This window comes from Parasteatoda tepidariorum, chromosome 4 (assembly GCF_982258835.1).
Source record: "Parasteatoda tepidariorum strain Cologne lab strain chromosome 4, Ptep-v5.0, whole genome shotgun sequence".
Lineage (NCBI taxonomy): Eukaryota > Metazoa > Arthropoda > Arachnida > Araneae > Theridiidae > Parasteatoda > Parasteatoda tepidariorum.
In genome coordinates, this window is record NC_141758.1 from 38,380,640 (window position 1) to 38,398,218 (window position 17,579).

The 17,579-nt window shown below is 29.5% G+C and overlaps 1 long non-coding RNA gene across 1 annotated transcript; it reads right to left on the bottom strand.

Moving 5' to 3' along the window:
- Window positions 1-10,926: 10,926 nt before the first annotated feature.
- Window positions 10,927-17,046, bottom strand: LOC107442977 (uncharacterized). Its single transcript, XR_011636983.2, has 2 exons — window positions 16,841-17,046; window positions 10,927-11,262 (listed from the first exon to the last, which is right to left on the bottom strand). It is a non-coding gene; the product is annotated as an uncharacterized LOC107442977 (long non-coding RNA).
- Between the last annotated feature and the right edge of the window lie 533 nt (window positions 17,047-17,579).

Here is a 17,579-nt window from a genome sequence, read left to right on the forward strand (position 1 = left end):
GAGAATGATTTCAAGTAATAATTTTAATTGGAAATTAAATTGATTGGAAACTCTAAATTCATAGAAATTGTTTAACTTATAGTTCTGTTATATGAAATAAAGAAACGTTTGGTTGTTTACTTATATTGAATTTGCATATTGATTAAGACAATTTAGTTTTCTGTTTCAATAGACATCTGATTCATAATTTATAATAAAATAAAAAAAGCATGCTTTTTTCATAAAAATTAAAAACCAGTTGCCTTAACTTTTTTTTCTCAGTAAAAGGCGGCTTTTTTCCAATTCTGTTCAAAGCCATTTTATTTCAATGTATTGCAAGCATTGAATAGCCAATCCCTGTATTAAATGTGGGGCATTTAATGTTTCTACTAAGTACATTTTCAATTAGGAACCCAATCCATAAGACGAGGGTACCTCTGTGTCAAATATTATCACAAAGTCTTGTGTTGCCAGAGTTAACATTAAAATTTTTATATGAGCCAGCATTTAGGAAAAAAAAATGACCTTTTTGACCTAACTTTTGTTTTTGCTTTTATATTGCTTTTATACAATGGTTATTAAAATGATTCTATAATATTTTAGCCTCTCCTTAAACATACATATCAATAAACTTTTCTAAGTTATACTCTTATTAACATAATATAATCTATGTATGGGCAGATCTCTAAAACCTTTAACTTTTGATAATAAATAATAAAAAATAATGGGCACACTATTTTTACACCTCCAGAATTGTTTGAAAATGTATTAAATATCAGAAAATAATCGAAAACATCGAAAATTTTGATGCCCTTGTAAGTATAAAAAAAAATTAATTTTTTGAACTAATTTTTCTAAGTTTATTTACATTTAATTAAAAATCATAAAAACGACAAAAGTGTCATTTATTTAATAAACATATAAACTTATTGAACCTATTTTTCTTTTATTGAGCAATTTTTTTCTTTTTTATAATTTCATCCATATTTACCCTTTATTTTTCATCAAAAATTATTAGTATCATAAATGAATTGAAAAATTTTAATATTAGTTTAAATTGTTATAAAATGTATAAAAAGGCTTACTTTAATTATTTTTAGTCAAAAAATATATTCAATTAGTAAAACATAGGGAAAAAACTAAGTTCTGATATGTTAAATTCAATTAATTAATCCTGAGGTTAGGGTTTGACAGGGTTAAGATATGGACAACCTAGAGAATAGATAGATAACTTTACCCAGATGCAACGCAATGCGATGCACACAACACAGAAAATAAATTAGGCAGTGACAAACGTGTGATCAAAATTTTGATTTTTAACATTTACTTTTTAGATCTGTGCCTGATTACGGTCTTGACATCGTAACTGTAACCTCACCGAATGACAGTTTGTGATTATAAACCTAGAAAAATTAGTTCAAAAATTTTAATTTTTTGTTTATACTTATAAGGGCATCAAAATTTTCGAAGTTCGCGATTATTTTCTGATATTTTATACATTTTCAAACAATTCTAGAGGTGTAAAAATAGTGTGCCTATTATTTTTATTATTTTTTTTACTATCAAAAGTTAAAGGTTTTAGAGATCTGCCCATATATATTATTATTAAGCTATTGTTTTTTTATATTTTGCAGTAGTAATAAAAGATAGATTAATTTAAGATTTAAAAAAATGTACTATTATATATACTAATATAATGTACTAATATAACAGTTTGTTTGAAATAAATGTAATAGGGCCCCTGCTAAGCATTTGTCACCTCGCTAAATGCGATAAAATCACAAATTAAGCGAATATAATTGTGTTTTGGTGAATGATTTTTCCCACTGAAAAGAAAAATATATACTATCCTCCAAAATTACGTCAAAATGAATTTTTCTAAAAAATAATTTTTCATTAGATAACAGTAATTTTCAGTAGATACACTGTTTAACAAATTTAAATCTGAAACAAACTACTGTAAAATAGGCTTATTTACTGACTTATAATTTAAAATCCTTAGCACATGCCCTGTATATATATATATATATATAATTTTGTTAGCAGTTGAAAATGTTTGTTATTAAATGAAAATATTCCGTAATGTTTATTAAAAAAAAAACATTTTAATTTGAATTTTGTGCATTATTTGAAAGCTGCTTTAAGTTGCATTGAGTATTGTATTTGGCTTTATATATTAAGTATGGGTAATTTATTACATATAGTACACAGTGATTCTGCTTGCACCTTATAGCATATTGAATGAGCTGAAAATTGCAGGGTAGATGTGAGAAAAAAGGAAACTGCATTCTTGGGGCATGTAATTCTCTATCTTCAAAGAAAAGAGATAAAAAATTACTGTGGTAGCAGATTTATGTAGGAAATGTTAAACTTATCAAAAAATTTTTTTCCTCTATATTAATAGCAGAAAGAGAAAATAGACATTTTGAATTGAATTGATGTAGAAATTTTGGTTTTAATTCCTTAGTTGAATTTTAAAGCTGATTCAATTACTAACCTAATTTTATCTTAAATATTTATTTTTTATGTGCATTTTTAAAACTCATTAATAACCCCTGGGGACAGGCTTTTAGTAAAAAAAAAAAAAAAAAACCCAGGTACTTGAAAGTCTTGTTGTTCCAAGATTGGAATCACTAGTATATATGCCATGTGTAAAATAACTTTATATTTCAACAATCATAAAGAATAAGAACAAAATTTATCATTAATAAAGTTCTAACCTTATAGTGCATATGTATATTTGTTTCTAATTCATCTTTATTTTCTGAGATAAATACTAATGTGATTTTTTGCAATAAATCTTCCTTAAAATTAAATTCAAAATCGGTTCTTTCTCAACTTTAGAATTTAATCACAATAAATTTAAAACGTATATTTCTGAAAAATTTCAAATTTCTTCATGGTTAGTATCTTGGTTTTATATGTTAGAATGTTCCAACGTGCCATACTTTGCATTTGTAGCGTCTATTGGTCTTACTTTCTTCTCACTGTAAAGAAAAATGTTTCACAATGACACCTCTCTTTAATATGATTGCAGTTTAAGCATGTAAATTTAACTAATCTAGTTTTTTTTTTAACCAATGTTACCCACCTACTACTTCATTGAGAAGTACACAACTGAAATATATTTTTTTTAATATTTAAACTGCATATTCTATAATATGTTGAATTGTGCTTAAAACATATCAAAATTATAATTTCTTACTTATAACTGATACATTTGACAATCACTATTTATTTTACTTAAACAAAATCAATTTTATGAATGGTTATCTTATTTTACAGGGTTTTTCAAAAAGCCATCAACAGTTCCACTATTGCTTAAGAGTTAAATATGATGTTTTAATGAAGAACTTTTATTCTTAAATGAATTATATAACTCTGTGTTTATTGTATTTAATTTAACTTTTTATTGAAATAATTTTTTTATTAAATATGTAATTATGCAAACTATTCAAAACTAACTCAAACTATTGATCCGTAGAGATGTCCAAGTCAGAGGCTGAACTAGATGATTCAATCAATTTTTGCCACACTGTTCCTGATGGACGCTTCATATTCCTATCCCAATAGGAATTTATTCCTATTATTTGGATTATCTGATCATTTTTCCCAGAATAGTGGTTTTCTTGGATTTTACCCTAATAATAGCAGAGGAACCTCTTCTAATATAACCCAATATGGTTGCCAAACGTATGAACCCTTAGGATGTAATACTGTTAATTTAAACATTCCTGAAAGTTTCCATCAAGGCAATGTTAATTAGAGAGCACAATTTTAGTACTATTAAGCTACTGCATTTTTATAATTTAAAAAAAAAATTGTTTTATATTACAAAAACATTTACCAATATTTAAATGTTTAAAATTTGTTTTATTTTACAAAATTTGGAGTAGTTTAGTCTGGTGACTTGGTTAGTGTAGGTGATTCTAAATATTTAATAAATTGTATTTAAATAGGAATTTATTTTACTTATATGCCATTTTTATTTGCTTGTTCTAATTGATCATTGACATAATCATGTAATCACAATGGGGTGTGTAATCAGATTTCTTATTCTTTTTAATTTCTTTTAGATAATTTTTCTCTTTAGAGCTATCAAAAATATTTTTATGAACTGTGAAGAAGACTGTTTATGATTACGACATCAAGGAAATTTCAATGAAGAGGTTTTGTCTGCTTTGTTTATGCAGGCTTTTTTTATTAATTGACTGTAAATTGTTAAACTTTTGTCATTACTTTTTGACAGTTGATCTGTTTTGTTTTTTTTTCCATCAGAAAGTAAACATCAATCTATTTTTATCTTAACACACATTACTGTCACCCTTGATGTAAGTTTCTGCGATTATCATGGAAATAAATATGAATAAATATTATTTCTCTCCCATAAATTAATATTTAATGATTATTTTCTGAATTTTATTTCTAAATCATTTCAGAATCCATATGAGCTGTAAAGAACTATAAAAATCGTTTAACATATTTATCCATCCAAAATATGCTGTCCATAAATATTGATGCATACCCTCCAATTCAATTATTTGATTTAATGCACTGTTAATTATTACACGTGTATTTCATTTAATGCACTTTGTATCACACATTTCTGTTATGAAAAAATAAAATTGTGTATTCAAAACAAATTTGATTGCTTTTTTAAAGGATAGTTTGTAGTTTAGATTTGTTTTTTAAATTATTGAATAACCTTTGAGGGAGCAGAGGGGGGGGGCACATTTAAAAAATATGACAATATGATTTGGTTTCAGGCCACGTCTGGAATTGTATTATTTCTTGCTATATTTGATTTAAACAAGTAGAAGGGTGAAGGACACAATGAAGTTGTGAATTACTTTGAGTATGGATTGCAGTGCCATTAGTTTTCCTTTCTGAATATGCCAATATTATTGAATATAAACTTTATGCTAAATGATTAAAATAATGCCTGATGGCCTTGCTGATCCAGCAGTGTTATGATTTCTTTGTTTTAATCATTAAATTTAAAAGGAAATATTGCCAGCTTTTTATGTTAAAATTTTTGAAATTTTTTTTTAAATAAAAAATTGGTTGGTATGTACGTAACATATTGTCTTGCGTTCATAACACAGTTACAAATTTTTTTTTTTTAAGAATTAAAGGACGTTATTAAGAATTGGAGTATATGTTAATAACACCACGAGTTCTTTTTACAAAAGTCATTAGTACTGCTTGATTATTAAACTGAATTTTGCTTTTAAAATCTGAAAGAAAGAAGTTCATAAATGGTGTAATTGCTTTTCAACAAGAGTAAGATTGGCAAAGGTATCGGGTATGTTTCAGGTCAAGTCTTTTGTGTTTACATGTGCAAGCAAGGTATCAATTTCAGCAATAGAGAATTTATAGTGAGGCTTTGAGAACTTTTCCAGACTGAAAGTCTGGGGCTGTTATGGTAACAAGCGAGAGCACATTTCTCATGGGGGTGAAATGGAGGAAAGAAGGTATCGATTGGTTTACTCACGACGACCTATGCTAAGATTAAGATAAAACTATTCACCCCACACCCCTATTTGAAGTAACTTTTCCTCGTTACCATAGTACCCGCCATGACGCAAGAGGAGTGTCTGGAGGAATTCTCATGAAAGCTGCACTATACCCTTGCTATGCTACCGGTTGAGTAAATTAGGGCCATGGAAGCCCAGTCGTTAGAGCATTGTTTCGGAGGGGCCGGGATTCGATTTTCATAGTTGCTGAAACCCACAGAGTACGTGCCCGTATAATTTATGAAATCGAAATTCCTATGGGTACAAAGATCTGGAAAAAATTTTCCCTTTCAGATCTATGCCTAAATTATGGAAGTGGCTTCACGGGTGAATGGTGCTGCCATCTATCCCGAAGATTCTGAGCTAAGTACAGGGTTCCCACGGTCCTTAAAAGTCCTTAAAAACTGCTTAGTTTTTATTTTGAAAATTAAGGGCCCTTAAAAGTGCTTAATTTTGATTCATGGTCCTTAAAAGTCCTTAATTTCTAGTATCACTAGTTGGTTGGAACAATTTTTTTATCTTAGGAAAATATCCAGAATTAAAAAGTAGGTCTTTCGCCTAGAATGAGACCCTGCATTGAGGGTAGAATATTTTGAATGCGTGTGAGGGTAGGGGTTACAAGCAAGTGGCAGAAAATATGTCCTTATTGTTTTTTTTCTTTTATTAATTGTTTCATTAAAATATTTCTTTCTGGATCACTCTGAAAGAAAAAAATTTAGTGAATGGAGAGGGGAGCGTGATACTGCAGGTAGGTAGAGGTCTTGACTTATGTTTAGACACTACTTAGAGGTACTTTATCAGCTGAAGACCTGCATTGACCTTCTACATCCATAGGGTTCGAGAAATTCATTCTTCTGATAGCACACGTGGTAGCTTTGATACTTCATTCAAATGCGAAATTGTTAGAAATGCCAGGAAAGTGTGTTTTTAATAATTTATGGACACTTGATGAAAAATATAAGGAATGGATCAGCATCTAGTGATCGTCGCAAGGCAAAGTGGATTTTTTTCATTGTATCTGATTTTCTTCTGAAATTGAATTTTAAAAATGACTCCATTTTTTAAATATTAGGGATATTACGAATATTCGGCGAAGTATATTTCTAATCAGGAAAGTCATTTTCGTCGTTTTCTCATCGACACTTTTTTTTTTTAAAGAGTGAAATGTTTGCTTTCTGTTTTCACTTTTGCTGGGTTTTTTTATTTTATAGCGCGGCATTTTAACAGCGTTTCTGATATATTTTATCTCCACTTTTTCTTTTAAAGTTATACAGATAATTAGATAACCAGTAAAATAGAAAATTGATTTTCTACGTTGCAAGTTTTGTCTTAAGAATTTAGGAAAATTTTCTGTTTCTATTTTGTTTTTTTTTTGATTAATTGCGTTTTTTTTCTATTTATTTTGATAGCATATTTTAAAGAGTTTCTTTTTTGTCATTTTTTCTAAAAATCCGGGGATGGGAAGCACTTAAAGTGTATTTTTCAACGTTAAATTTTTCTTATAAAAAATGAGAACGATTTTTTGTTTTTATTTCGTTTGGCTTTCCCATTTTTTTTTTTAAAAAAAGCTCTTGTTTTTGTTATGATGCGGCAATTTTAAAGAGCGCTACTCTTAGACATTTTTAAATCGATGTATCGCGAATTATCGACTTAATGCACATATCGGCAGGCCGATATAATTACTTTTATTTTAGGCGATGCATCAGGAATCTGATTTAAGACGCTCGCGGTTTAACGTGCGAGGATTCTTGCCTAATCGATGTATCGCTAATTATCGACGTAATGCACATATCGGCAGGCCGATATAATTACTTTTATTTTAGGTGATGCATCAGGAATCTGATTTAAGACGCTCGCGGTTTAACGTGCGAGGATTCTTGCCTATGCTAACGCTATCACCGCGCTGACGAAGACTATTTTGATTTCGTCTAGCTGCGAAGATGTTGATTACATTTTTAGCTACGAAGATGATGTTCGTTTCGTGATATTGAATAACGAAGAGTGAGGATCAGCGTTGAAATATAGAACGCGATGCATAGTTTCCTTATGTGCCATTTTTGACCTTGGGATTTTTCGTTTCTTGAAGATTATTTTCAGCGGGACTTATGCCCAGTATAGTAACTCGAAGCGCGCTGCAAACGTAGCGGTTGAAGTGAAAACTACAAGCGTCGCGTTTTGGCGACGTTGATTCAAAGCGCGCGTTTTTTGTTTCCATGTATTTGGCTAACGCGCGTTTGACAAACGAGCGCTCAACGCGGCGTCTAACGCCCTCATGTGTACAAGGCCTTATCTTGCGTTCGCTGTGCGTTTTATTTCGACTTAATGTAACGTCTCAAGTAAATTATTTTCAGTGAGACTTTTGCTACTTAGCGATCGTTGCGCATTATTTCATCACTTTATTTCTGTTTGGATTTAACGTTGTCAATTATTTTCAGCAGACCTACTGTTACTTGGCTGGCGATCGTTGCTCAATCGCTGTTGTCTTAAATTTTCGTTCTGAAATTAATATATTACTGAAACGAAATCATGAATTTAAAAAAAAGATTCTTTATTGATTTTTTTAAAAGTGATACAATTTAATATTTTGCATTTAAGTAATTTATATTTTGTCATAAAAAGTAAATTTTTTTAAAAATTTATTTAATTCACGTTGCTCCCCAGAGCCCAAGGTTAAGAAAACTGAGATGAGGACAGTAGGCCTTGGCCCTCTATGGGCTGTCGCGCCATTGAGTTTAGTTTATTAAGTAAAATCATTTGATTAGTTTTTAAACCAATAAATATTCAGTCGCTTTTAGTTTAAAAAAATTAGAACAAAGCCTACATTTAATTAATTTGCTTTTATTTTTGTGGAAATTGAAACAGAGTTTGTGTTCTTTCTTTTTTTTTAATTTGGTTGTTAGTTAAAATGACTAAATTTTTTTAAAATAAATGAATAGTTAAGCAATGTTTTAACGCTTTTCAATAATTTAACAATAGAACTAACAACTTAAATATAGAATATATATATATATTTTTTAAAAAATTCCTTCAATACATGTTCGTTTAATAATTTGTCAGATAGTGAGTATTATTTTTAAACATTTAAATATTTAGTCTATTTCATTTTCAGAAAGGAAAATAATAATAAATAAATAAAAAAACTAACTTTAAAACCATTTGACCATTAGTCAATACAACTTTATTATTTTAAATAAGTAATTTACAAAAGTCTAACAATGTTTCAAAAGCACATTTTTTTTTCAGCGAATAATTTAAAAAATGTTTTATTTAAGTGGTCATTTTCCTTTTTTTTAAATTTGTAATGTATGTAAAATATTTTGTAACAGTTTTATTATTATTTTTTAAAAATCTAAGTCGTTTTTAATTTTAAAAAAAATTAAAGTAAAGCTTGTGTTTGTTTTTACTTTAAGGCAAGTCAATCCTTAAGACAGTCTTAAGTCAATCCATCTTTATTTTAATTGAAAAAATTAAGCAATGCTATTGATGTTATAGAATCAATTTTTTTTTTAAATTAAACATTTTCTTTTGTTATAAATTTATTTTTGATTGATTTAAAGATCTCTCATTGATAAATTTCAAACATATGTAAATTGCGATACATCGCGATGTCTGACTGACGATCTATCACGATATAAAATTTCTTACAATGCCCAGGCCTATTTTTACATAAACAATAAAAATTCTTGAGGATTTTTTTTTTAAATGTTATTTAATCACTGGGTAGGTGGCCGTTTTATTTGGCCAGATATTTGACTATTCCACCAAATCACTATTCATTATTCCCTATTTTATAATAAGTAATAGTATATATATATATATAATCCATATTTGCATCCAATTTTCATTACCTTTGATTTATTTGACAAATTATTGTTTTATAACTTCAGACAATACTTTATTACGAACAATTTTTTTTTATCGTCGATTATTTTAGTTCCTTTAATATCTATACAAGACACAATACTTTTTAATAGGATAAATTCTGATTCCATCTTTTTTTATGAATGATGTTTCTGATTCCACTATGTTTTGTTGTTTTTTTCCCTTCATTTACAATAAATTTTGTACTTAATGAATTATTTCATTTCATTTTCAATTTTTAGATATGGAACTTTTTCATTTTTATTTCAATTGATCCTTACATCCTGCCTTATCCTGTGTTTCTATATTTCTGTTAGCACTTATTTTAACTATCATTTCTGTTTCTCAGTTCTTAATTTTAATTAATAAGTTTTCCTTGTAGTTTATTTATTTCTTTTTTGCTGATTGTTAGGTACTGAATATATTCTGATTTTAATCATTAAATTTTTTATATTTTGTGATTTTAATAAATCTTTAACTTATTATAATTAGGTTTTACTTAGTTTAAAATAATTGTCTTAACCTCAACAAACTTATATTTGTTAGTTTTTTTTTGTCTTGGTTTAGTATTAGTCACTCAAAATAATATTTTTATTAATTTAATGAATTTAATATCTTAATTTATATATTTCTATCTGTTTACGCAATTTCTTTCTATTTGTAAAATAGAAAATTTTAATGTTTAATCTGAATTCTTTGAGTTTTTCTTTATATTCTATGTGAGGTGATTAAATGCAATTTAACCTTAATTAAATACAGATTATTTGTATTAAACATTTCTCTATTTAGTTTTTTTTTTTTTTTAATTTTTTAAAGGATGACTGAGTTGAAGAAAAGCTATTCCATTTTTTTAATCTAATATTATTAATCTATGATGTTTTATTTGATGATAAATAATCATTTTTAAGGTCCTTAATTTCTACAAAAAAAGTCCTTAATTTTTTTGATAAAAGTCCTTAAAAGTGCTTAATTTTTACTTTGATAAAAGAGTGGGAACCCTGTAAGTAGCTCTTGAGGTTGCTCCTTCCTGAATTAATTCGCAAGGTGAATGGCAGATGAACTTTGGCTTGTTCAAGTGTCGTTAAAAACAACGTGAGTAAATTATTTATAAATGACGGTAGACTCTCCGAAATTAAGGGCTTTTAGATTTTGGAAAAAAGTGACCACTGTAAAATCTATTGCTGGAAAATCTTTCAAATGCAAGATAAGAGCTTCTCTGGCTGGAAAAATTGGGTGTTATCAGTTCTGTTTTAATTTTCTGTTTTAGCTTTTACAAATGCTGATGGAAGGAAGTAAATTTTTTATGGGTTAATCCAGAGTGTCAGTATATTCAAAATATCAATTAAACATAATTTTTTCTCACTTATAACCGGATTATCAGCACTTGAAGGTTAAGAATCAATATTAACCAGCACTAACTGCTTACTCTTTAGAGATTTTTGTCCCTCTCGGGATCAAATTTATGGCAACTTGCTATACATATTAAGTTTGTGCCCCACTTTGAACATCACCTGCCCAAGTCAGCTTTATAATTTATTTAATAAAGTAAAGAAAACGAAACCAACAAAAATGAGATTTAATTGGAAGTTTATAACTTTATTCATAATATTTCTTGTACAGTTGGACAATAAAATGTGGTAGAGTCGTTACGAGTTGTGAGGTTTACTTTAAGCTCTTAAACGCGTGAATACTGGTATCAGTATCGATACTTAAAATTATTAACACTTGCAACTGGGACACGGTTCGGTGGAATAGTCGATGCCGCAATCTTCTTTGCATTTTGGTGGAGAACACATCATTCCTCCAGGTGGAGGGGGTGGAATGTTGCATTCGCAAGTTGGACATCCTCCGTTGTTGGGATAAGACAGTATGCAATTTCCTTTGCACTCTTTTATGAAACAACCATCTAAAAAGTAAATTTTAAACAATGAACATTTACTTATCAGTGGATACATTGAAATTTGAAAAAATGTACGATGGGTGGCTGTTGGAGGGTGCAAGCCCGTGTCAAGAATCTCTGATGCTATGCCCCTAAATGTTGTTCTTTCCCTATGTATATTCGTTAGTCGTGCTCTAAACGGTAGAACAGTTTAACAAGGGCGATACCGCGCACTCTCGTCTCTTCGCAGGCTGTTTAATACTAAGTTCACCTGTAAGATAGTGTTGACCATAAGCACCTTTAGTTTTGCAAAATGTTTTAACTTTTTTCAAATATTCTAGACACATAAAATTCCATAAAAATAAACACATTTTCTTTTTATTTACTATGCAATCCCCAAATTAGAATAGCAAGTCTTATTTTAAGACAATTGCAACAATCCTCTTAAAATAATAAGCATTAATTAGACAAAACGCAAATTATTTTTTCTGATTTTTTTTTTTTAATGACTCTTTCTTATTCTGTAGCTTTAATATCGAAATATGTAAAATTTATTCTGTGAAGTAATATAATTTAATGTCCGTCAAATTAAATTTTATTGTTCATGCTAATCTTATTGTTCATAAACAACCGCAATCCTCGCAGAAATAAGCGTTAAATTAATTATAAAATAAAAAAACTCAACGAATTATTTTTGATTGGTATGACTAGAATGCAATCATTTCATTCCAAAATATAACTTAAAGCATGCTAATTAGTTGTTTCTAACTATTAATAAGCATCTTCCCTCAGAGTTAACTGAATCATTTTTATTTAGTTTTCACAAATTAACTGATTATTGATATTTACTCTATTACATGGCAGTTTTTTTTAAAAACAAGATGATCAGGATAGAAGAGATAAGTCTAGAATCTTTTGGGAATTTTCTGATAAAATGTCAATTAAATTCTGATATTATAAGATTCAGCAAGTAATTTGGTATTTACACTTGTACCTGATTTTAGATTTTTGAAACTTAACTTAGTTTTTACATAATTTACGTTGAAAAAAAAAAAAAAAAAAAACTGAACTTTCAGCGTCTTTCAAATCAATTTCCGGAGGTTAAGCAACTGAAAACAAACAACAGTATTACCTGTTCAAAACTGCCGACTGGTAAATTTTATTTCTTTAAATGCTTGAGCAAAAACCTGAAGAATTTTTTAAAACTCTCAAGTGCTATTTCAAATAGTTAATCTTGAAGAGTATGCAACTTTTTTATGAGAGAGTTGTAAAATTTTTTTGTAAGAAATTCACTAAAATTAGTATTCAAATTCAGCAAAAACCGCAAACCATTCCATCAAAATATTTTGTTACTCAAAAAACGGATTTATATGCTTTTTTTAAAAAAATTCAAAAATACTTTCCAGTAAAAAACACGATTTTTTTTTCTTTTTTTGCGAACGATTTAATAAGTAATATTGTTCAAAATCGTTTTCTTTTCGGTTTTAAACTTCTTTTTCACCTATCTCTTTAAAAACATAATGAGACTTATAGAGATGTTTTGAGTGAATTATTCTTTAAAATAATTTGCATGATCTATGCAAAATCTGCAAAGTAAGCAAATCGCGAATCTTCTTTCGATGATTACACAATTTTTTTTTCTTTCAAAATTAAGTATTTTACTGATTTTTAAAAAATAATTCTTACTATAGTATCACTCAAACACAGTTTTCTCTCCTGTTAGCTACATAGGTAATTTGCTTATCCCTTTCCTCTTAGTTAAGTGGCGTAGGTATGTTGAAAAGCAGGTATATTGAATAGGTATGTATAATTAGTGTGTAATAGTGTATAATAGGTGAAGTAGGTATATTAGATAACTCAGAAACAATTCCACCGATTTTGCTAAAATTTTATATTTTGTTATTTAAAATTACGTACCTTAAAATAATGTAAAAATTTGCGTACCTCAGAATTCAAAATTTGTTGAAATTAATAAAAAATAAAACATCCATTGTGTTTGAGAAATCGCGTCACGTAATCATTAAAAAAATAATCTTCGTGCTTTAAGCATTTATAACTAAATCATCTCAGCTCTTCATCAAAAATTATCTTCAAAGGTACTAAATCATCTCTGTTCATTTCAAATGAATATTTAATTCAGGCAGAAGCGTTTTTACAAGTGGTAATCAAAAAAATCTAAACCAGGATTGTAAAGTGGATGGTCAAGAATATCCCAGTGGAAACTTTGCATGTGTTAAAGAGCATAGGGCTGATTGACTGAACAATTAAAGATTAACCACAAAATTCAACCACAAAATTGTACCACAAAATTCAACGAAACATTACACGAAGAAATTAAATGTGTTTTGAAACGTACCTCAAAGTGAATTTACTACGCCGCAGCGGAATTCACACCAGTTATTCGCATTTCAATTAGATGAGCGAAAAAACTGGAATCCTCCCCCATTTGGTCTTGTTATTCCTATAGAGGGACCACTATAAAAAAAATACGAATATTTTTTTGGGTGGGGAGTTACTCGCTGAAATAAATTTATCGGTAGCGGGTTCGATTTTCTTACTATCTCTGTGCGTATCTTTGTGACGCCCTTCTAAAAGTTTTACTTCAATTTGACGTCCCGCACTGGACTGATTGTAGGGACACAATTCGCACTAGGACATCGAAGTCAAGCATCACTGGGTTTGGTCAGTAAGCAGGTGGATGGCCACTTTGATTATCCTGTTTAGGGACCGAGGGTCTTCGTTAAACTGTTCTAGCGTAAAGTGCTCGACTTCGCGTGCAGGTCATCGGCCTACCAAAGCGGAAGAGCCTTCACCTCTGCAGAGGATCGAAATTGTGCATGTCTTCGGATCATTCTTTGGTATCTTTCCCAGATCGCGGCCAATAGCCCATTGTGCAGCTCTAGTGTGACGTAAATAACGTACCTACCAATCTACCTACTTCAATTTGACAAAAGTTAATAATAAACTATTGCTGTATGTGTTTTTATTACCGTTTGGTATCACCCTTCAACCAAACGCTCAAAAGCATAGAGGTAACGGGTTCGAACCTCACCGTAATCCAGTATTTATGTGATATGCTTTTTTTGTTTTATGCCATCTGTTCTTCAATCTGACTTAGTATTCAGTGCACTAACCTGTGTATGTAAACAAATTACTAAACTAGCCAGAAGATTTATGTAAGAAACAAAGGAATAAAATTTTTCACGAATTTTCTTTTCCCCAAGTAAGAACAAATTTTATATTAAAAAAAAAATTGAGGAATATATAAACATCGTTTTACGAGTGAAAGAAGTTCCTTTAAGTAGAAAATAGGTCAGATCTGGAAAATTCAATGACTGTCGGAAGTTTTGATACTCAAAAAAAATTCTATATTTGACATTTTTGATGCAAAATTGTAATCCACTCACTGTAAATGAAAGTTAATATTCAACTGATGAAAAAGGTAAGTTTTTTACCATTCAAAATTTGCTTCTTGTATCAACCAAAAATTGCTGATTTTTCTAATTCAAATTTATATGAAATACGAAGTAGGTAGTTATAACGACTTCATATAGACAATATAATTGCTGCTAATTATTGAATTGAAGTCGTAAATAAATTCTACCTCAAGAGTGTACTTAGAAAATGCATCAGTGCATTTAAATTAAGTTTAATTATTGACATTATATATATATATTGTATAACAAAATAAAATAAATATTTAAAATTATGTTTTTCAAGTCTATTTAAAAGGGTGAAATAATTACATTTTTGTGAGACAATGAATGAAAACGTAGGGCTCATCACTTTCGAGAAAGTGGGGGAAATACAAGTTTGTTGATCAAGTAATGCAGCTTTACGTTTACGTAGGTCTGACAAAAATCTCTTAAGTCAACTATAAAAATGCAATTTTTAAAATTTTATTTTATCATTTTGTTCCTTTTAGTTTTGAGGTAGTTACGTAGCTGTTCTTTTAAAAAATATTTAGTATTAGAATTTATTTTTATAATACAGTAGGAGAGAGAGAGATCCGTATATAACAAGGGACTCGAGCAATAGAAAATGCTTGCTAAATCCTGTCGCTCACGAAATCCGAATTCTTCGTTTCGCATATTTTACTATTTATTGAAACATTTATTTCTTCTTCATCTAAGAGTTTTAGAATATCGAATTTTTCTTTCACGGATAAAAAAAAAAATAGTCTTTTCAACATTTTAAACAGCTGAACAAAAAACCATGGTTTCTAGAAATGGTAAGGGCTTGGAATCTGCTTTTCTTACAAGTAATTCTGAAATCGTAAATGCTTCGGCAACCATTCAGGTTCTTCGACGATATTCAAACCGTATCGAAATTAGTTCGAGACAGGACTGACCCTGATTGGCATTCTTCCTTTCTGAAAAGGTTGCAACTGTCGTCGATAACTTTAAAAAAATTTTCAACTATATTTCAGTGACATAGATACATATTTTACAATAATTACGAACGGAAATAATTTTAATAATTTTTAAACAATTAATAGTTTATTAGGGGGATTTTTCCCCACAATTTTTGATACTATTTCATGCTTCCAAAAATATTTCCTATGAAAAGTGAAAAAATTACTCGCTATGAGAATGCATTCTCATACATTTCTATCATATTGTATCAAACAAAACAATCCATCTCTCACATTAAATACGAAATCTCGTGAAATCTGGGCTCGTTATGAATGGTTTCTACTGTAAGAGTTTCAAAAACTAATTAATAATAGTGAAAGTAACTAAGCTTATCACATTTACTATTATATCACCGTCTCTGAACAGTCGATTCAATTTATGAGCTTACGACTACCAATGTTCAATTCCGTAGTCTTGCAATTTTGAACTCAATCCAGGAGACAAAGGAACTCCTGGATTAAGTATTGGGAGAAATTTGCCTTCGTGGAGGACTTTTTGATAGAACTAACACACATTTGCGTTGCAAGAAGAGGAAAACATCCTAAGATTAGCCTGACAGCAAGGGGACTTTAACCCATGATCAGGATCATTTGGATGCGGTTAGGATTAGCAACTGGTTCCGTTTCATAGAGTTCGCCCGTTTATTTTTTTGCTGCCAAAATTCGAAAAAAAAATTCTGATAGGGATAAAAAAAATTACCGGCCGTCATATTTCTCCAAAAATTTTATTTCTCAAACTAACCCATGATTCGTCTAGCACTTAGGATATTTTAAGTCAGCACTGTGGTCGGTGTGAGCCAGGTGCGGAATTCGTATCGACCAGCCATCACAGGGATTCGAATCCGGTTCACTTCATTGGGAGGCAAGCGCTCTATCCCCTGAGCCACTACGGCTCTATCACATCTATAAGCGAATATTAATTAATTAAAAAAATTTAAATATTAATCAATTTATTTATTGCACGAATTTAATTGTTAATTGATAATGCCCCACAATACCGTAATTTGGACATTATCTCGCGCTTTATTTGGATCAATTTCTGAAAAGTCCTAATACTCAGAAATTATAAATTAGTCATTGATGATTGGTGAATGATAAATCCGTCCTTTAAAATTTCACCCGTAGTTATACCGATGCCGGTAAAGATAACGAATACATTTTGTATACATACAAAAATTATAATTTACTTACGGGCAAGTCCAACAACTGCAACGATCACCAGGAAGAAAATAAAACGATTCATATTCTTTTCAGGATATAAACTGAGCGAAGATGCATGCCATCAGCAGTATTTATTGTTTTGGATGACGTCGACTTTATTTTGACCGCCACGCGCCATCAATAATATTTCCGAGGTCTCTTCTTTGGAAGTTTCCTCCAAAAAGAATACTTCAATTTAACATCTCATTGTGCAAACAAAAATTCCGACATTCTGCGACAATATGAATGGGAGGGAAGATCACGAAATGTCAATCCAATATTATACATTCAACAGGAGTTTTTATTTCACGGATATGTCTTTTTCAGATGAAACCATTGTGAAGAATTTTATGATTTCATGCATGCTAGTTATGAAGTTAAATTTAGAAACGACGTAATATTGTTATAACACATTTTTTACTTACTGCGTACTTTAAGCGTAATGAAGTAAAAGTTATGCCATGATTGCCGACTGCATATTATGTAAGAATTTTTATTCTAATGCACTTTCGAGAATAAATCTCTTCATTTTTTTCTCCTAACATCCAACTTAATGTTATTTTTTTCTCTCTAAGAAGATTGAAATTAAATTTTAAATGTCATACAGTACATTTTAAGTAATGCTATGAAATTAATGACCAAATAGAAGTATAATATATTAAAAAATTGAAAGCAAAATTTTTAAATTGAAAATGGCAACATTATTTCGAAGTATTCGTTTTATGGCCAC